Genomic DNA, 22,348 nt, shown 5'->3' with positions numbered 1-22,348 from the left:
GTCAGTTAGGGCTGAGGGTAAGGGAAGGATGGGCCAGAAGGCGATAGCGAGATGGGCTTGAAAGCGAGGGTGTGCTGGGCCGGATGACGAGGGTCTGAAAGCGAGTGTGGGATGGACCTGAAGGCAACGGTGTAATGTTTCAAAAGGTGAGGGTGAGCTGGGCGTGAAGGCAAGAACAAGCCTGGCTTGAAGGGAAGGGTTAGATGGGCCAGAAGGTCAAAGTGAGCTGGAGCGGAAGGCGAGGATAAGCTGGGCCCGAGGGCGATATTTAGTTAGGCGTGGGGTGGGCTCGAAAACGAAAGTAAATTAGACTTGAAGTGAAGGGTAAACTGGGCCAGAAGGTAATTGAGGGATGGGCCACAAGGCGATGGTGGTACTGACCTGAAGGCGAAGGAGGGATGGGCTTGTAGACGAGGGTGAGCTGGACCTGAATGCATGGATGAGCTGAGCCTGTAGGCGAAGGCGAGCTTGGCCTGAAGGCAAGGGTAGGCTGGGCCAAAAGGCGAGGATGGGATGAGGCTTAAGGTGAAGGTGGGCTGGGCCTAAAAACAATGGTGAGCTGGGATGGAAGGGAAGGGTAGGCTGAGAAAGAGGACGAGGGTGGGATAGGGCTGTAATCGAGGGTGAGCTGGGCTTGAAGACGAGGGTAAGCTGGGCTTAAAGGCAAGGATTACGTAGGCTTCAAGGCAAAGGTAGACTGGGGGATGGGCGAGGCGAGGGTAGACCGGGCCTGAAGGTATGGGTAGGCTGGGCCAGAAGGCGAGAGTGGGATGGGCCTAAAGGTGAGGGTGTGCTGCTCCTGGAGGCGAGGGTGGGCAGGGCCTGAAGATAGGGGTGGGATGGGCCAAAAGGGAGCGTAGGGCGGGCCTGACTGCGAAGATGTGCTTAGCGGGAAGGGAAGGGTGAGTTGGACGTGAAGGTTAGGGTCGGCTGGGCCTGAATGCGAGGGAGGGATTGGCATGTAGGCGAGGGTGAGCAGGGCCTGAAGACGAGGGTGAGCTGGGCGTAAAGGGTGAGCTGGGCGTGAAAAAGAAGCAGGGATGGGCTGAAGACGAGGTTGGCATGGGCCTGAAAGCGAGGGTGGGCTGGGCCTCAAGACAAGGGTGACCAAGGTTCGAAGGTGAGGGTGAGCTTGGCTTGAAGGTAAGGGTTAGATGGGCCAAAAGGCCAAAATGAGCTGGGCCTAAGAGCAAGGGTGGGATAGGCCTGAAGGCAACGGTGTGATGTTCCAAAAGGCGAAGGTGTGCTGGGCCTGAAGGCGAGGGTGAGCTGGGGCTAAAAGCAAGACTGAGCTAGGGTGGAAGGCAAGTGTAGGTTGATTCACAAGGCGTGGGTGGGATGGGCGTGAAAGCAAGGGTGAGGTAGCCTGAAGGAGAGTTTGAGCTGGGCTTGTAGGCGAGGGTCAGCTAGGTTTGAAGGAAAGGGTAGGCTGGGACAGAAGGCGAGTGTAAGTTGGGCCTAAAGGCGAAGGTGGGATGGGCTTGTAGACGAGAGTGAGCACGGCCTGAAGGCGAGGGTGAGATGCGCCTGAAGGCGAGGGTAGACGGGGTCTAAAGTCGAAGTTGGGAAGGGCCAGTCGGCAATGGCGGGAAGGGCCTGAAGGGAAGAATAACTTGGGTCTGAATGCGACATTCAGTTGGGCCTGAGGGAAAGGGTGGGATGGGCCAGAAGGCGATCGTAGGATGGGTTTGAAGGCAAGAGTGGGATGGGCTTGACGACAGGTGTGTGGTTGGCTGATGGCGATGGTGGGATATCTGAACACGAGGTTGGGCTGGCTGGGTCTTAATGCGAGGATGAGCTGCGCCATGAGGCGACGGTGGGCTGGGCCTGAAGGCGACGGTGGGCTGGGCCTGAAGACAAAGGTTAGATGGGCTTGACGGGGAAGGTGGAATTGGCCTGAAGGCGAGGGTGAGCTAGGTTTGAAAGCGTAAGTGGTATAGGCCAGAAGGCGAGGGTTGGATGAACTTGAAGGAAAGAATGGGCTGGGTATGAAGGAGAGGATGAGTTGGCTAAAGAGCGAGGGTAGACTAGGCCTGAAGGCGAAGGTGAGATACGCCTGAAGGCGAGAGTGGGGTGGGCCTATAGGTGAGGATGGGAAGGGCCATAAGGTGAGGGTGGAATGGGTAAGAAGACGAGGGTAAGCTAGGCATGAAGGTGAGGAGGGGTTGGGCCTGAAGGCAAGGCTTTGTTGGGAGGCGAGGGTGAGATGGGCCTGATAGCGAGGGTGAGCTTGGGCTGTAGGAGAGGGTGAACTGGGCCCGACAGTTAGGATGAAATGGTCCCGAAAGCAATGGTGATAAATGCCTAAAAGTGAGATTGAGCTTGGCCTGAAGGCGCGGTGCGCTGGGCCTGAAATGATTTTGTGGGCTGTGCCAAAAGTCAAAGATGGAATGGGCAGATGGGCAAGGGTGGGATGGTCCTGAAGGTTGAGCTGGGCGTAAAGGAGAGGATAAGCATTTCCTTTCGGCGAGGCTAACATGGGCCAGAAGGCTGTGTTGGGATGGGCATAAAGGCGAAGGTGGGATGGGCCAAGGGGCGAAGGTGAGTTGGGCCTGATAACAAGTGTGGGATGGACCGATGGGGAGGGTGAGCTTGCGCTGCACGAGAGGGCGAGTTGGGTCTGACACGATGAAAAGGGCCAGAAGGCATGGGTGAGAAAGGCCTAAAAGCGAGGTTGAGCTTAGCAGAAGGGCGAGGGTGAGCTCTGCCTGAAGGTGAGGTTGGAATATGCCTGAAGTCGAGGGTGGGCTGGGTCTAAAGGCAAGGGTGTACTAGGCCTGAAGGCAATTGTTGGCATGGGTGGGCTGGACCTGAAATTGGTGGGTGGGCTGTGCCAGACATCAAAGATGGAATGGATCGGAAGGCAAGGGTGGGATGGACCTGAAGGGGAGGTTGTGCTAGGTTTGAAAGCAAGAGTGTGATAGGCCCGAAGGCGATGGTGGGAGGTGCTTGGAGGCGAGGATTTGCTAGGACTTCAGGCGAGGATGGGCTGGGCCTGAAGGCGAGGGTAGGCTGGACCTGAAGGCGAGGGTGGGATGGGCCTCAGGGTGAGGGTGGGATGACCCTGAAGGCGAGGATGAACTGGGCCAGAAGGCGAGGATGGGATGGGCCTGAGGTCGAGGGTGGGATGGGCCAGAAGGCGAATGTGGGATGGGATTGAAGGCGAGGGAGGAATTGGCCTGAAGTCGAGGGTGGAATTGGCCTGAAGGCGAGGGTGGGATGGGCCTGAAGCTGAAAGTGGGATGAGCCAGAATGCGAAAGTGGGATGGATCGGAAGGCTAAGGTGGGATGGGTTTGAAAGAGAGAGTGGGCTGGGCATCAAGGTGAGGTTGGGCTGGGTCAGAGAGCGAGGTTGGGCTAGACCTGAAGGCGAGGGCGAGCTACGCTTCAGGGCAATGGTGGGATGTGCCAAAAGGAGAGGGTGGGATGGATCAGAAGGCGAGGGTAAGCTGGAACAGAAGGCGAGGGTGAGCTGGAACTTAAGTTGAGGATGAATTGAGGCTGAAGGCAAGGTTGGGATGGGCCAAAAGGCGCGGGTGGGAATGGCCGTAAGGCGAGCGTAGAATGGGTCAGAAGTCGAGGATATACGAGGTATGAGAAAAGGATTGATTGGGCCTGAAGATAGGGTTGGCTTGGGTCAAAAGGGGAGGTTGAGCTTTACCTGAATGCGAGAGTGGATTGGGCATGAGTACGAGAATTTGAATTGCCTGAAGGCGAGGGTGTGCTGGTTCTTAAGGCGAATTTGGGATGGCCCAGAAGGCGATGATAATCTGGGCCTGAAGCCAACAGTTGACTGGGACAGAAGGCGAAGGTGGGATGGGCTTGATGGTGAGGGTGGAATTGGCCCGAAAGCGAGAGTGGGACGGGCCTGAAAGTTAGGGTGAACTGGGCTTGAAGGCCAAAGTGGAATGGGTCAGAAGGCAAGGGCTGGATGAGCGTGAAGGAGAGGATGGGCGGGACATGAAGGTGAGGTTCGGTTGGCCAGAGCGATAGTAGGCTAGCCCAGAAGGCAAGGTTGAGCTACGCCTGAAGGGAAAGGTGGGATGTGCTTAAAGGTGAGGGTGAGAAGGGCCATAAGGAGAGTGTGGAATGGGTTAGAGGTCGAAGGCAAGTTAGGCATGAAGGCGAGGATGGGATGAGTGTGAAGGTGATGGTGAGAAGGGCCATAAGGCGACGGTGGAATAAGTCAGATGGCCAGGGTAAGCTAGGTATAAAAGCGAGAAGAGGAATGCTAAAACAAAGATGAGATGGCCAAGGGTAAGCTAGTAAGAGCTGCTAAAGACAAGGATGCGCCAAGGAGGTGCTGAGACAGAGGCGAGGGTGAACGGCATGAGATATATGGACGGGTTTGAAGGCAAGGGTTTGACGACGAGGGTGGGGTTGGCTTGATGGCGATGGTGGAATGTGCCTGAAGACGAGGAGGAGTTGGACCTTAAAGCGAGGAGTTGCTGGGCCACAAGGTGACGGTGGGCTGTGCTGGTTGGCTGAGCCTGGAGGCGACGTTTGGCTGAGCCTGAAGGTGAAGGTGGGATGGGCCTGATGGCGAAAGTGAAATTAGCCTGAAGGCGAGAGTAGGATGGACCTGAAGGCGAAGATGAACTGGGCTTGAATTCAAAAGTGGGATGGGCCAGAAGGCGAGGGTTGGATCAGTCTGACGTACAGGATAAGTTGTGTGTGAAGTTGACTTTGGGTTGGCCTGAAGGCGAGTGTGGGATGTGTCTAAAGGTGAGGGTGGGGAAGGGCCATAAGGCGAGAGTGGAATGCATCAGAAGGCAATGGGAAGGACCTGAAGGCGAGGGTGTGCTGGGCCTAAAGGCGAGGTTGGGATGGGCCAGAAGGCGATGGCAGGATGGGTCTGAAGGCAAGAGTGGGATGGGTTTGACGACGAGGGTGGGGTTGGCCTGATGGCGATGGTGGGATAAGCCTGAGGACGAGGGTGGGGCTGGGCTTTAATGCGATGAGGAGCTGGGCCTGAAAGTTTGGTTATGATGGGCCATATTGTAAGGGTGGGATGGGCCAGAAGTGAATGGCGGGAAAAGCGTGAAGGCGAGGGTGGTATGGGCCAGAATGCGAGTTGGGCCTGAAATCGAGAGTGAGATCGGCCAGAAGTAGAGGGTGGGATGAGCCTGAAGTCGAGGGGGGAATGGGCCTGAAGGTGAGGGTGGGATGGGAAGGCGAAGGTGGGCTGGGCTAGAGGGCGAGGGTGAGCTTGGCCTTAAGATGAAGGTAGGATGGGCGTGAAGGCGAGGGTGGAATGGGTCAGAATGCGATGGTGAGATGGAACCGAAGGTGAGGGTGATGGGTTAGATGGGGAGGGGGCGCTGGGTCTGAAGGCAAGGGTGGGCTGGGCTCGAAGGCGAAGGTGAGATAGGCCAAATCGCGAGGTTGGGATGGGCCTGATGTCGACGGTGGGCTGGGCTTGAAGGCGAGGGTGGAATAGGCCTGAAAGATGATGGTTGGCGATGGTGGAATGGGCTTGAAGCCAAGAGCGAGATGGGCTTGAAGGCAACGGTGGGCTGGACCTTAAGGCAAAGGGTGGGCTGGGCCTGAAGGCGAGATGTGGGATGGGCCAGAAGACGAAGGTGGGATGGGATTGAAGGTGAGTGTAGAACCGGCCTGAAGGCGAGGGTAGGATGGGTCTGAAGCTGAAAGTGGGATAGATCGGAAGGCGAGGGTGGGATGGGTTTGAAAGAGAGAGTGGGCTGGGCATCAAAGTGAGGTTGGGCTGGGTCATAGAGCGAGGTTGGGCTAGACCCGAAGGCGAGGGAGAGCTATGCCTGAAGGCAATGGTGGGATGTGCCAAAAGGAGAGGGTAGGATGGACCAGAGGGCGAGGGTAAGCTGGACCAGGAGAAAGTGAGCTGGGAGTGAAGTTGAGGATGAGCTGGGCCTAAAAGCAGGGTTGTGATGGACCAAATGGCGAGGTTGGGATGGGCCAGAAGGCGATGTTGGGATCGGTTTGAAGGCAAGAGTGGGATGGGCTTAACGATGAAGGTGGGGTTAGCGATGGTGGGATGTGCGTAAGGACGAGGAGGGGCTGGGCCAGAAGGCGATGATGGGCCGTGCCTGAAGGCGACGGTTGGCTGGGCCTGAAGGCGAGGATGTGCTGGGATTTAAGGGGAGGATAGGCGGGTCCAGAAGGAGAGGGTGGGCTGGGCCTGAAGGCGAGGATGGGCTGGGCCTGAAGACGAGGGTGGGCTGGGCCTGAAGGCGAGGGTGAGCTGGGCCTGAAGGCGAGGGTGAGCTGGGCCTGAAGGCGAGGGTGAGCTGGGGTTGAAGGCGAGGGTGGGCTGGGCCTGAAGGCGAGGGTGGGCTGGGCCTACAGGCGAGGGTGGGCTGGGCCTACAGGCGAGGGTGGGCTGGGCCTACAGGCGAGGGTGGGCTGGGCCTAAAGGCGAGGGTGAGCTGGGCCTGAAGGCGAGGGTGAGCTGGGCCTGAAGGCGAGGGTGACCTTGGCCTGAAGGCGAGGAAGGGCTGGGCTTGAAGGCGAGGGTGGGCTGGGCCCAAAGGCGGGGGTGAGATGGGCCTGAAGGCAAGGGTGGGATGGGCTACAGGGTGAAGGTGGGATGGGCCTAAGCCGAAAGTGGGAAGGGCCAGAATGCGAAAGTGGGATGGGTCGGAAGGCAAGGGTGAAATGAGCTTGAAGGAGAGAGTGAGATGGGTATCACTGTGAGGTAGGGCTGGGTCAGACAACGAGGTTGGGCGAGCCCTGAAGGCAAGAGTGAGCCACGCTTGAAGGCAATGTTGGGATGTGCCAAAAGGCGAGGGTGGGATGGCTAGAAGGCGAGGGTAAGCTGGGCCAGAAGGCGAGGTTAAACTGTGACTGAAGGTGTGGATGAGCTGGGCCTGAAGGCAGGGCTGGGATGGGCCAAAAGCCAAGAGTGAGTTGGATCTGAAGGTGAGGTTGGAATAGGCATAAAGGCGAGAATGGGAAGGGCCTGAAGGCGAGGGTGTGCTGGGCCTAAAGGCGAGGTTGGAATAGGCCAGAAGGCGATGGCAGGATGGGTTTGAAGGCAAGAGTGGGATGGGTTTGACGACGAAGCTGGCGTTGGCCTAATGGCGATGGTGGGATGTGCCTGAAGACGAAGATGGGCTGGGCTTTCATTCGATTAGGGGCTGGACCAGAAGGCGATATAGAGCTAGGTATGAAGCCGACGGTTGGCCGGGTCTGAAAGCAAATGTGGGACGGGCTTGTTGACGAGGGTGGAATTGGCCTGAAGGCGAGTAGGTTGGGGCCTGAAGGCGAGGATGAGCTGGTCTTGAAGGAGAGTGTGTGCTAGACCTGAAAGCCAGGGTGGGATGACCCAAAAGGCGATAGTTAGATAGGTCTGTATGCAAGGGTAAGATGGGTCAGAAGACGAGGATGAGCTGGGCCTGAAGGCGAGGGTGAGATGGGTTGTAATGCGAGGGAGAGCTTGTACTGAGTGCGAGGGTGGGATGTGCCAGAAGTCAAGGGAACGCTGTGCCTGAATGCGTGAGTGGGATGGGCCTGAAGGCGAGGGTAAGCTGGGATTAAAGGCAAGGGTGGGATGCGCCAGGTGATGGAGAAATGGGCCTGAAGGAAAGGGTGGGCTGGGCCTGAAGGCGAACGTGGCATGGGCCAGAGGGAGATGTTTGGAGAATCTTGAAGGCGAGGTGAGATTGGCTTGCCGGCGAGAGTGGGCTGGGCCCGAGGGCAAGGGTGGCATTTGCCAGAATAGAATGGTAGGATTGGTCTGAAGGTGATGGTGGGACGGGCTTGCAGGTGAGGGTGAGCTGGGTCTGAAAGTGAGCATGGGATGGGCCTGAAGGTGAGGATGAGCTGGGCCTGAAAGCGAGGGTGGAATGGACGTGAAAGTGAGAGTGAGTTCGGCCTGAGGGCAAGGGTCGAACAGGCCAGAAGGCGATGGTGGAATGGGTGTGAAGGTGAGGGTGGGCTGGGCCTGAAAACGAGGGTATGATAGGCCATAAGGCAAGGGTTGGATGGGCCATAAGGCGATGGTGGGAAAGGTGTGAAGGTGAGGGTGGTATGGGCCTGAAATGGTGCGGGGGATGGGTTAGAAATGAACGTTGAATGGGCCTGAAAGCGGGGGTGAGCTGAGCCTGAAGGCATGGCTGGGATAAGCCGGAAGTACAGAGTGGGATGGGCCTGAAGACGAAGGTTTGATAGGCCAGAAAGAGATGTAGGGATGCGTCTGATGGCGAAGGTGGGATGGGCCAGAATGGGGTGAACTAAGTTTCAAGGCGAGGATGGGATAGGCCACAAGGCGAGGTTGGGATGGGCCAAAAGTTGTGGGTAGGATTGGCCTGAAGACGATGGTTCCCTGGACTTGAAGGTGAAGGTGGGCTGGGCGTGAGGGTGACGTTGGGTTGGTGCAGGTTTTAGTGGGATGGGCTTAAATGTTAGGTTGGAATGGTTTGGAAGGCAAGAGCGGGATGGGCTTGACTGCGAGGGTGACCTGGGCCTGAAAGAGAGGGTGGAACACCCCAGAAGGTGCTAGTGGAATGGGCGTGGAGGCATGGGTGACCTGGGCCTGAAAGCGAGGGTATGATGTGCCGTAAGGCAGGAAGGGATAGGCTAAAAGGTGATGGTGGGAAGAGCGTAAAGGCGAGGCGTGGGCCAGAATGCGAGGCTGAGATGGGCCAAAAACCGAGCGTGTGATTGGCCAGAAGTAGAGGGTGGTATGGTCCAGAAGGTGATGTAGGGTTTGGGTAAGAAAGCGAAAGTGGGCTGGGTTAGAAGGCGAGGGTGAGCTTGGCCTAAAAATGAAGGTGGGATGAGCTAGAAGGCCAGTGTGGGATGGGCCTCTAGGGCAGGGTTGGATGGGCCAAAAGGTGAGGATAAGCTGGGTCTGAAAGCGAGGGTGGAATGGACGTGAAAGCGAGAGTGAGCTTGGCCTGAGGGCAAGGGTCGAACAAGCCAGAAGCGATGGTGGAATGGGTGTGAAGGTGAGGGTGGGCTGGGCCTGAAAGTGAGGGTATGATGGGCCATAAGACAAGGGTTTGATGGGCCATAAGGCGATTTTGGAGAGGGCGTTAATGCTAGGGTGTTATGGGCCAAAAGGCGAGGGTGAGTTGGGCCTGAAATCGTGCGTGGGATGGGCCAGAGGTAGAGAGTGGGATGGGCCTGAAGGCAAGGGCGGAACATGCCAGAAAGAAATGATGGGATGCGTCTGAAGGCGAAGGTGGGATGGGCCAGAATGGGAGGGTGAACTGGGTTTGAAAGCGAGGATGGGGTGGGCCAGAAGGCGAGGTTGGGATGGGCTTGAATTCTAGGGTGGGCTGGGCCTAATGCGAAGGTGGGCAGTACCAGATGGCGAGGGTGGGCTGGGCCTGAAGGCGAGGGTGAGTTGGGCTTGAGGGCAAGGGTGAGATGGGCCTAAAGGCGAGGGTGAGCTGGGCTTGAAGGCAAGGGTGAGATGGGCCTAAAGGTATGGGTGGGATAGGCCTGAAGACGATAGTGGACCGGACTTGAAGGTGAGGGTGGGATCAGCCTGAAGGTGAGGGTCAGCTGGACGTGAAGGTGAGGGTGGACCTGGGTAGAAGGCTATGGTGTCATGGTATTGAAGGTGAGGTTCGACTGGGCGTGAAGGTGGGGTGGGCTGGGGCAGATTGTTTTGGTGTGATGGGCTCGAAGGTGAGGGTGGAAATGGGCTTGTTTGCGAGTTTGGGCTGGGCCTGAATGCGAGGGTGGCAGGGGGTCAGAAGGTGGTGTTGGGATGGGACTGAAGGTGAAGGTGGGATGGGGCAAAAGGCGAGGGTGAGCTAGGCCTGAAGGCGAGGGTGAGCAGGACTTGAAGACGAGGGTGGAATACGCTAGAAGAAGCTGGTGGAATGAGCATGAAAGCATGGGTGGCCTGGCCTGAAAGCGAGAGTATGATGAGCCATAAGGCAAGAGCGGATGGGCGAAAAGGTGATGGTGGGAAGAGCGTGAAGGCGAGGATAGTATGAGCCAGAGTGCGAGGTTGAGATGGGCCTGAAATCGAGCATGGGATCGGCCAGAAGTATAAGGTGGAATGGACCTGAAGCTGAATGTTGAATGGGCCTGAATTCGAAGGTGTTCTGGGTCTAATTGCGAAGCTGGGATGGGCCAGAAGCAGAGGGTGGGATAGGCCTGAAGGTTTGGGTGGGATGGGACAGGTGATGGAGGGATGGGTATGAAGGCGACGGTGGGCTGGATTAGAAGGCGAGAGTGAGCTTGGCCTGAAAAATGAAGGTGGGATGGGCCAGAAGGCGAGTGTGAGAAGGGCCTGAAGGCCGGGGTTGGATGGGTCAAAAAACGAGGATAAGCTAGGTCTGAATGCGAGGGTGGGATGGGCCAAGAAGGCAAGGGTGTGCTGTGCCTGAAGACAAGGGCGAGGTTGGAATGGGCCTGAAGGCGAAGTTAGGATGTGCCAAATGTGAGGGTGGGATAAGCCTGAAGAAGAGGTTGGGCTAGGCTTGGATGCAGGGGGGGGGAGGGAATGGGCCTGAAGGTGAAGGTGGAATGGGCGTGAAGGCAAGAGTGGGTTGGGCCAGATGGTGATGGTGGAATGGGCTTAAAGGAGTAGTTCGGATGGGCTCAAAGGCGAAAGTGGCCTGGGTCTGAAGGCGAAAGTGGGCTGGGTCTGAAGGCCTGGGTGGGGTGGGCCAGACTGCGATGGTAGGATGGGACTGAAGGCGAGGGTGAGCTGGGCCTGAAAGCGAGGGTGAGCTGAGCCTAAAAGCGATGGTGAGCTGGGCCTGAAAGCGAGAGTGAGCTGAACCTGAGGGCAAGAGCGGAACGGGCCAGAAGGCGCTGGTGGAATGGGTGTGAAGGTGAGGGTGGGCTGGGCCTGAAAGCGAAGGTATCATGGGCCATACGGCAAGGGATAAATGGGCCAGAAGGCGATGGCGGGAAAGGCGAGGGAGATATGGGCCAGAAGGCGAGGGTGAACTTGGCCTGAAATAATGCGTGGGATGGGAAAAAAGTAGAGAGAGGGATGGTCCTGAAGGCACGGGTGGGATGGGCCAGGAGGAGATGATGTGATGTGTCTGAAGGCGAAGCTGGAATGGGCCAGAATGGGAGGGTAAACTGTGTCTGAAGGCGAAGGGGGGATGGCCCAAAAGGCGAGGTTGGGATGGGCTTGAAATCGATGGTGGGCTGGGCCTGAAGCGAAGGTGGGCTGTGCCAGACGGCGAGGGTGGGCTAGGCTTGAGAGCGAGGGTGAGGTGGGCTTGAAGGCAAGGGAGTTCTGGGCCTGAAGGCAAGGGTGGGATGGGCCAAAAGGTCTGGGCGGGATTGGCCTGAAGATGATGGTGAGATGGACTTGAGGGCGAGGGTGAGATGGGCCTAATTGTGAGGGTAGGCTGGCCGTAAAGGTGAGGGTGATACGGGGCAGAAGGTTATAGTGGAAAGAGCTTGAAGGCGAGGGTGGGATTGGTCAGAAAGCGATGGTAGGATGGGGTTGTGAGGATGGGATGGGCCAGAAGTCGCTTGTTGGAATGGCAGTGAAGAGGGGAGTGATCTGAGCTTGAAAGCGTGGGTATGATGGGCTATATGACAAGGGTGGGGTCGGCCAGAAGGCGATGGCAGGAGGGATGGGCCAGAAGGCGAGGGTGAGTTGGGCCTGAAATCGAGTGTGGGATGGGCCTGAGGGCGAGGGTCAGCTAGGCCTGAAGGTGAGGATGCATTGGACATGAAGGCGAGGGTGAGCTGGGCCTGAAGGAGAGGGTGAGCTGGGCCTGAAGGCGAGGGTGGAATGGGGCTGAAGGCGAAGGTTGAATGGGCCTAAAGGAGAGGATGGAATGGGCCTGAAGGAGAGGGTGGAATGGGCCTGAAGGCGAAAGTGAGCTGGGATTGAAGGCGAGGCTGGGATGGGCCTGGGGGGGGCGAGGGTAAGATGGGCAAGAAGGCGATGTTGGGATGGATCTGAAGGCGAAATTGGACTGGGCCAGAAGGCGATAGTGGGATGGGCCACAGGGCAAGGGTGAGCTTGACCTGAAGGCAAGGGTGGGATGGGCTTGAAGACGAGGGTGGAATGGGCCTCAAGGTGAGGGTGGGCTGGGCTTGAAGGCGATGGTGGGATGTGCCAAAAGGCGATGATGGATTGGGCTTGGCGGTAAGGGCAGAATGGGCCTGAAAATAAGCATGGAATGGGGCTGAAGGTGAGGGTGAGCTGGGCTTGAAGGCGAAGGTGTAACGGGCCTGAAGGAGAGAGTGAGCTGGACCTGAGTGTGGAGTAGATCAAAAGACTGCTGGGGTAATGGGCGTGAAGGCATGGGTGGTCTGGGCCTGAAAGCGTCGGTATGCTGGGCCATAAGGCAAGGGTAGGATGGGCCAGAAGGTAATGGTGAGAAGGGCGTGAAGGCGAGAGTGGTACAGGCCAGAATGCGAGGTTGATTTGGGCCTGTAATCGAGCGGTGGAATTGGCCTAAAGGCGAGGCTGGGATGGGCTAGAAGTAAAAAGTGAGATGGGCCTGAAGGCGGGGGTGGTATGTGCCAGAAGGTGATGGAAAGATTGGTTTGAAGGCGAAAGTGGGCTGGGCTAGAAGGCGAGTGTGAGCTTGGCCTGAAGGCTAAGGTGGGTTGGGCCAGAAGGCAAGGTTAGGATGGGCCTAAAGGCCAGGGTTGCATGGGCCAAAAGGTTAGGATGACCTGAGTCCGAAGGCAAGGGTGGGATGGCTCAGAAGTCGAGGTTATGCTGGGCCTGAAAACAAGGGTGGAACGCGCCTGAAGGCGAGGGTGGAATGAGCCTGAAGGTGAGGGTGGGATGGGCCTGAAGGCGGGGGTGGGATGGGCCTGAAGGTGAGGGTGGGATGGGCCTGAAGGCGAGGGCAAGATGGGCCAAAATGTGAGTGGAATTGGCCTAAAGTTAAAGATGGGATAGGTTTGAAGGAGAGGGTGGTATGGGGCAGGTGATGATGATGGGAGAGGCCTGAAGAAGGTGGGATGGGCTTGACGGCGAGGGCGGGCTGGGCCTGAAGGCGATGGTAGGATGGGTCTGAAGGTGAGGGTAGGATGGGACGGAAGGCAAGGGTGACCTGGGCCTAAAATCGAACATGAGATGGGCCTGAAGGCGAAGGTATGATGGGCCATAAAGCAAGGGTATGATGGGCTTGAAGGCGATGACGGGAAGGGCGTGAAGGCGAGGGTGGTATGGGCCAGAAGGCAAGTGTGAGTTGGGCTTGATATCGAGCGTGGGATGGGCCAGAAGTAGAGGATGGGATGGTCCTGAAGTCGAAGGTGAGCTGGGCCAGAAAGAATGGCTGAGACAGCCAGAATTAGAAAAGAGGATGTGTCTGAAGGCAAGGGTGGGATGGGCAAAAAGGTAATGTAGGGATGCGTCTGAAGGCGAAAGTGGGATAGGCCAGAATGGAAGGGTGAGCTAGGTTTGAAGGCGAGGATGGGATGGACCAGAAGGCGAGGTTGAGTTGGGCTTGAAATCGAAGGTGGGAGGGACCTGAAGGCGAGGGTGGGCTCATCCAAATGCTGAGGCTAGGCTGGGCCTGAAGGCGAGGGTGAGCTGGGCTTGAAGGCGAGGGTATAATAGGCCTGAAGGGGAGAGTGAGATGGGCCAAAAGGTGAGGATGGGTTGGCCTAAAGACGATGGTGGGCTGGACTGGAAGGCGAGAGTAGGAAGGGCCTTAAGGTCAAGGTGGGTTGGGCGTGAAGGTGAGGGTGGGATGGAGCAGAAAATTATGGTGGGATGGGCTTGAAGGCGAGGGTGGTATGGGCCAGAAGGCAAGTGTGAGTTGGGCTTGATATCGAGCGTGGGATGGGCCAGAAGTAGAGGATGGGATGGTCCTGAAGTCGAAGGTGAGCTGGGCCAGAAAGAATGGCTGAGACAGCCAGAATTAGAAAAGAGGATGTGTCTGAAGGCAAGGGTGGGATGGGCAAAAAGGTAATGTAGGGATGCGTCTGAAGGCGAAAGTGGGATAGGCCAGAATGGAAGGGTGAGCTAGGTTTGAAGGCGAGGATGGGATGGACCAGAAGGCGAGGTTGAGTTGGGCTTGAAATCGAAGGTGGGAGGGACCTGAAGGCGAGGGTGGGCTCATCCAAATGCTGAGGCTAGGCTGGGCCTGAAGGCGAGGGTGAGCTGGGCTTGAAGGCGAGGGTATAATAGGCCTGAAGGGGAGAGTGAGATGGGCCAAAAGGTGAGGATGGGTTGGCCTAAAGACGATGGTGGGCTGGACTGGAAGGCGAGAGTAGGAAGGGCCTTAAGGTCAAGGTGGGTTGGGCGTGAAGGTGAGGGTGGGATGGAGCAGAAAATTATGGTGGGATGGGCTTGAAGGCGAGGGTGGGTGGGCTCGACCGCGAAGTTGGGCTGGGTATGAAGCTGAGGGTGGAATGGCTCAGAAGACGATGGTAGGATGGGCCTGAAGGTGATGGCGGGATGGGCCACAAGGCTATGGTGAGCTGGACCTGAAAGCGAGCATGGGATGAGCCTGAAGGCGAGGGTGAGCTGGGCCTGAAGCCGAGGGTGGAATGGGCCTGAAGGAGAAGGTGGAATGCTCCTGAAGGTGTGTGGAATGGATGTGAAGGCGAGGGTATGCTGGGATTGAAAGCGAGGCTGGGATGGGTCAAAATTAGAAGGTGGGATGGGCCTGAAGGCGAGGGTGGGATGAGCCAGGCGATGGTGGGATGGGTCTGAAAGCAAAAGTGGAATGGGCCAGAAGTCAAGGGTGTTTGGCCTGAGGGCGAGGGTGGGATGGGCCAGAAAGCGAGGTTGGGATGGAATTGAAATCGAGGGTGGGCTGGGAGTGAAGGCGAGGGTGAGCTGGGCGATATGGCAAGAGTGGGCTGGGCCTGAAGACGAGGGTGGGCTGGGCCTGACGGCAAGGGTAGGATAAGCCAGAAAGAGAGGGTAAGATGTGCCAGATGACAAGATGGGATGGATCACATCACAATACATAATACGTAGTCATGTAGCACATCACAGTACATAACATGTAGTCATGTAGCACATCACAGTACATAACATGTAGTCATGTAGCACATCACAGTACATAACATGTAATCATGTAGCACATCACAGTACATAACATGTAGTCATGTAGCACATCACAGTACATAACATGTAATCATGTAGCACATCACAGTACATAACATGTAGTCATGTAGCACATCACAGTACATACATGTAATCATGTAGCACATCACAGTACGAATCATGTAGTCATGTAGCACATCACAGTACATAACATGTAATCATGTAGCACATCACAGTACATAACATGTAATCATACAGCACATCACAGTACATAACATGTAGTCATGTAGCACATCACAGTACATAACATGTAGTCATGTAGCACATCACAGTACATAACATGTAATCATGTAGCACATCACAGTACATAACATGTAGTCATGTAGCACATCACAGTACATAACATGTAATCATGTAGCACATCACAGTACATAACATGTAGTCATGTAGCACATCACAGTACATAACATGTAATCATGTAGCACATCACAGTACATAACATGTAATCATACAGCACATCACAGTACATAACATGTAGTCATGTAGCACATCACAGTACATAACATGTAGTCATGTAGCACATCACAGTACATAACATGTAGTCATGTAGCACATCACAGTACATAACATGTAATCATACAGCACATCACAGTACATAACATGTAGTCATGTAGCACATCACAGTACATAACATGTAATCATGTAGCACATCACAGTACATAACATGTAGTCATGTAGCACATCACAGTACATAACATGTAATCATGTAGCACATCACAGTACATAACATGTAGTCATGTAGCACATCACAGTACATAACATGTAATCATACAGCACATCACAGTACATAACATGTAGTCATGTAGCACATCACAGTACATAACATGTAATCATACAGCACATCACAGTACATAACATGTAGTCATGTAGCACATCACAGTACATAACATGTAATCATACAGCACATCACAGTACATAACATGTAGTCATGTAGCACATCACAGTACATAACATGTAATCATACAGCACATCACAGTACATAACATGTAGTCATGTAGCACATCACAGTACATAACATGTAATCATGTAGCACATCACAGTACATAACATGTAGTCATGTAGCACATCACAGTACATAACATGTAATCATGTAGCACATCACAGTACATAACATGTAGTCATGTAGCACATCACAGTACATAACATGTAATCATACAGCACATCACAGTACATAACATGTAGTCATGTAGCACATCACAGTACATAACATGTAATCATGTAGCACATCACAGTACATAACATGTAATCATACAGCACATCACAGTACATAACATGTAGTCATGTAGCACATCACAGTACATAACATGTAGTCATGTAGAACATCACAGTACATAACATGTAATCATACAGACATCACAGTACATAACATGTAGTCATGTAGCACATCACAGTACATAACATGTAATCTTACAGCACATCACAGTACATAACATGTAGTCATGTAGCACATCACAGTACATAACATGTAGTCATGTAGCACATCACAGTACATAACATGTAGTCATGTAGCACATCACAGTACATAACATTAGTCATGTAGCACATCACAGTACATAACATGTAGTCATGTAGCACATCACAGTACATAACATGTAATCATACAGCACATCACTAGTACATAACATGTAGTCATGTAGCACATCACAGTACATAACATGTAATCATGTAGCACATCACAGTACATAACATGTAGTCATGTAGCACATCACAGTACATAACATGTAATCATACAGCACATCACAGTACATAACATGTAGTCATGTAGCACATCACAGTACATAACATGTAGTCATGTAGCACATCACAGTACATAACATGTAATCATGTAGCACATCACAGTACATAACATGTAGTCATGTAGCACATCACAGTACATAACATGTAATCATACAGCACATCACAGTACATAACATGTAGTCATGTAGCACATCACAGTACATAACATGTAGTCATGTAGCACATCACAGTACATAACATGTAGTCATGTAGCACATCACAGTACATAACATGTAGTCATGTAGCACATCACAGTACATAACATGTAATCATACAGCACATCACAGTACATAACATGTAGTCATGTAGCACATCACAGTACATAACATGTAGTCATGTAGCACATCACAGTACATAACATGTAATCATACAGCACATCACAGTACATAACATGTAGTCATGTAGCACATCACAGTACATAACATGTAGTCATGTAGCACATCACAGTACATAACATGTAGTCATGTAGCACATCACACATAGACAAATGATCACAGTGCAAATGCTATCCAGACCTGGTACCACGATGACGACCTGATGACCAGACCTAGTACCACGATGATGATCAGATAACCAGACCTGGTCCCACGATGACGACCAGGTGACCAGACCTGGTTCCACGATGACGACCAGGTGACCAGACCTGGTCCCACGATGACGACCAGGTGACCAGACCTGGTTCCACGATGACGACCAGGTGACCAGACCTGGTACCACGATGACGACCTGATGACCAGACCTAGTACCACGATGATGATCAGATAACCAGACCTGGTCCCACGATGACGACCAGGTGACCAGACCTGGTTCCACGATGACGACCAGGTGACCAGACCTGGTCCCACGATGACGACCAGGTGACCAGACCTGGTTCCACGATGACGACCAGGTGACCAGACCTGGTACCACGATGACGACCAGGTGACCAGACCTGGTACCATGATTACGCTTAGGTGAACAGACCTTGTACCATGATGATGATCAAGCCTAGTACCACGATGACGATCAGGTGACCAGGCCTGGTACCATGATGATGACCAGGTGACCAGACTTAGTATCTCGATGACGACCAGGTGACCAAACCTGGTACCACGATGACGACCAGGTGACCAGACCTGGTACCACGATGATGACCAGGTGACCAAGACTGGTACCACGATGATGACTAGGTGACCAGGCCTGGTACCACGATGCTGACTAGGTGACCAGGCCTGGTACCACGACGACGACCAGGTGACCAAACCTGGTACCACGATGATGATCAGTTGACCTGGTCTAGTGCCACGATGACGATAAAATGATGATGACCAGGTGACCAGATCTTGTACCACGATGATGATCAGGTGACCAGACCTGGTACCACGACGATGACCTGGTGACCAGACCTGATACCACGATGATGACCAGGTGACCAGACCTGGTACCACGATGATGACCAGGTGACCGGCACACTTAACTCAGCTTATACTCGTAATATTGACAGCAGTAATTACTATAGGATCAAAACATTATAATTCAACATACCTGTGTTCAGTGTACAAGGTGCAGGTGGTCAGGTAGCAGTAACGGTTGCTACGTACCTGTGTTCAGTGTAGAAGGTGCAGGTGGTCAGGTAGCAGTAACGGTTGCTACGTACCTGTGTTCAGTGTACAAGGTGCAGGTGGTCAGGTAGCAGTAACGGTTGCTACGTACCTGTGTTCAGTGTACAAGGTGCAGGTGGTCAGGTAGCAGTAACGGTTGCTACGTACCTGTGTTCAGTGTACAAGGTGCAGGTGGTCAGGTAGCAGTAACGGTTGCTACGTACCTGTGTTCAGTGTACAAGGTGCAGGTGGTCAGGTAGCAGTAACGGTTGCTACGTACCTGTGTTCAGTGTACAAGGTGCAGGTGGTCAGGTAGCAGTAACGGTTGCTACGTACCTGTGTTCAGTGTAGAAGGTGCAGGTGGTCAGGTAGCAGTAACGGTTGCTACGTACCTGTGTTCAGTGTACAAGGTGCAGGTGGTCAGGTAGCAGTAACGGTTGCTACGTACCTGTGTTCAGTGTAGAAGGTGCAGGTGGTCAGGTAGCAGTAACGGTTGCTACGTACCTGTGTTCAGTGTACAAGGTGCAGGTGGTCAGGTAGCAGTAACGGTTGCTACGTACCTGTGTTCAGTGTACAAGGTGCAGGTGGTCAGGTAGCAGTAACGGTTGCTACGTACCTGTGTTCAGTGTACAAGGTGCAGGTGGTCAGGTAGCAGTAACGGTTGCTACGTACCTGTGTTCAGTGTACAAGGTGCAGGTGGTCAGGTAGCAGTAACGGTTGCTACGTACCTGTGTTCAGTGTACAAGGTGCAGGTGGTCAGGTAGCAGTAACGGTTGCTACGTACCTGTGTTCAGTGTACAAGGTGCAGGTGGTCAGGTAGCAGTAACGGTTGCTACGTACCTGTGTTCAGTGTACAAGGTGCAGGTGGTCAGGTAGCAGTAACGGTTGCTACGTACCTGTGTTCAGTGTACAAGGTGCAGGTGGTCAGGTAGCAGTAACGGTTGCTACGTACCTGTGTTCAGTGTACAAGGTGCAGGTGGTCAGGTAGCAGTAACGGTTGCTACGTACCTGTGTTCAGTGTACAAGGTGCAGGTGGTCAGGTAGCAGTAACGGTTGCTACACCAGTGAGGTAAGAGTCATCACCAACCATAACAATAACAACATACCCGCCAGTTCCCCAGATATAATTTGTTAATATTACAACATGTCCATCAGTAATACAAGTTTGAATCAAATACAGATTAACACAGGGTTTATGATATACAATTTTGATGAACACATATAGTATTACCAAATGAAAAAAGAACCTCCCGCAGTATACTGCACCAATCAAACTCCCGCCAAATTTGAAATTGCACATTGTCGTCTCTGACGATACAACTCCCAAGCCTAACTTGAACACTATCTTGTGATGGCAGCAGCACAATCAAGTTCTTCACACATCTTACTACGCAAAGGACTTCTTGACCGTTGAACTTGATAACGTATAGGGACGTCTCTCTCTCTTCACTTTGTACTCGTCTCTACGGACATCACTTGAGCAAGTTTCCATTGTAATCTAACTACATCCTTGTTCTGCAGAAAAATTGTCACCAACACAGACATTCCTTCTACCAACCCGCCATTTTTGTCTTACAGTTAAGATATGAAGATAATCTCGCTGCCATTTCTTCCAAAAACTATTGACAATTCGATCCATAAACTTGAGTCAATCTTTGCAATTATTCCACTGCACCTTTACTGAAGCTATCGGCACTGTTATTAGCCTTATCTATCAAGAGATCATCTCAACATCATCACTTAGTTTCATAACAATTGATCAGATTCGCTAATTCAAATAATACATTTTGTACTTCTTCAAAATCTAATTTAGAATCCCTAACTACAACTACAATGGCTGGCTCAACTGATCTTATTAAAGCTTCACTACGAGCAGGAGCTTCTGACGACTTATAACCAAGTTACTTACAGCGACCGCCAGAGTGTGTGGTATGAAGATAATCTTTAATACACACAAACCTCCTCCTACATGTGTGATGTAGCTCACTACACATACATTACACGGATCAAATACCAAAGGTTCCAAACAAGTCAAATGAAATGTATTAAAATACTGGGACCAGCACTCACTACGTAATCATGATACATAGTGGGACCAGCACTCACTACGTAATCATGATACATAGTGGGACCAGCACTCACTACGTAATCATGATACATAGTGGGACCAGCACTCGCTACGTAATCATGATACATAGTGGGACCAGCACTCACTACGTAATCATGATACATAGTGGGACCAGCACTCACTACGTAATCATGATACATAGTGGGACCAGCACTCACTACGTAATCATGATACATAGTGGGACCAGCACTCACTACGTAATCATGATACATAGTGGGACCAGCACTCACTACGTAATCATGATACATAGTGGGACCAGCACTCACTACGTAATCATGATACATAGTGGGACCAGCACTCACTACGTAATCATGATACATAGTGGGACCAGCACTCACTACGTAATCATGATACATAGTGGGACCAGAACTCACTACGTAATCATGATACATAGTGGGACCAGCACTCACTACGTAATCATGATACATAGTGGGACCAGCACTCACTACGTAATCATGATACATAGTGGGACCAGCACTCACTACGTAATCATGATACATAGTGGGACCAGCACTCACTAGGTAATCATGATACATAGTGGGACCAGCACTCACTACGTAATCATGATACATAGTGGGACCAGCACTCACTACGTAATCATGATACATAGTGGGACCAGCACTCACTACGTAATCATGATACATAGTGGGACCAGCACTCACTACGTAATCATGATACATAGTGGGACCAGCACTCACTACGTAATCATGATACATAGTGGGACCAGCACTCACTACGTAATCATGATACATAGTGGGACCAGCACTCACTACGTAATCATGATACATAGTGGGACCAGCACTCACTACGTAATCATGATACATAGTGGGACCAGCACTCACTACGTAATCATGATACATAGTGGGACCAGCACTCACTACGTAATCATGATACGTAGTGGGACCAGCACTCACTACGTAATCATGATACATAGTGGGACCAGCACTCACTACGTAATCATGATACATAGTGGGACCAGCACTCACTACGTAATCATGATACATAGTGGGACCAGCACTCACTACGTAATCATGATACATAGTGGGACCAGCACTCACTACGTAATCATGATACGTAGTGGGACCAGCACTCACTACGTAATCATGATACATAGTGGGACCAGCACTCACTACGTAATCATGATACATAGTGGGACCAGCACTCACTACGTAATCATGATACGTAGTGGGACCAGCACTCACTACGTAATCATGATACATAGTGGGACCAGCACTCACTACGTAATCATGATACATAGTGGGACCAGCACTCACTACGTAATCATGATACGTAGTGGGACCAGCACTCACTACGTAATCATGATACATAGTGGGACCAGCACTCACTACGTAATCATGATACATAGTGGGACCAGCACTCACTACGTAATCATGATACATAGTGGGACCAGAACTCACTACATAATCATGATACATAGTGGGACCAGCACTCACTACGTAATCATGATACATAGTGGGACCAGCACTCACTAGGTAATCATGATACATAGTGGGACCAGCACTCACTAGGTAATCATGATACATAGTGGGACCAGCACTCACTAGGTAATCATGATACATAGTGGGACCAGCACTCACTACGTAATCATGATACATAGTGGGACCAGCACTCACTACGTAATCATGATACATAGTAGGACCAGCACTCACTACGTAATCATGATACATACTGGGACCAGCACTCACTACGTAATCATGATACATAGTGGGACCAGCACTCACTAGGTAATCATGATACATAGTGGGACCAGCACTCACTAGGTAATCATGATACATAGTGGGACCAGCACTCACTACGTAATCATGATACATAGTGGGACCAGCACTCACTACGTAATCATGATACATAGTGGGA

The 22,348-nt window shown here is 52.8% G+C and overlaps 1 long non-coding RNA gene across 3 annotated transcripts in view; it reads right to left on the bottom strand.

The window, feature by feature from the left end:
* LOC139764929 (uncharacterized) overlaps positions 1 to 19,454 on the bottom strand; it is a 66,274-nt gene extending 46,820 nt beyond the window's left edge. For 2 of the 3 annotated variants that reach the window (XR_011716497.1, XR_011716521.1), the window contains exon 1: positions 18,290 to 18,570. This is a non-coding gene — a long non-coding RNA (uncharacterized lncRNA). Of the gene's footprint in view, positions 1 to 18,289; positions 18,571 to 19,353 lie in introns of those variants that run through there. The other variant, XR_011716498.1, reaches the window with a different exon arrangement.
* Between the last annotated feature and the right edge of the window lie 2,894 nt (positions 19,455 to 22,348).

This window comes from Panulirus ornatus, chromosome 51, assembly GCF_036320965.1.
Source record: "Panulirus ornatus isolate Po-2019 chromosome 51, ASM3632096v1, whole genome shotgun sequence".
Classification (NCBI taxonomy): Eukaryota; Metazoa; Arthropoda; class Malacostraca; order Decapoda; family Palinuridae; genus Panulirus; species Panulirus ornatus.
Note: the sequence above shows the minus strand (reverse complement) of the source record. Positions and strands in the feature narration are given on the sequence as shown.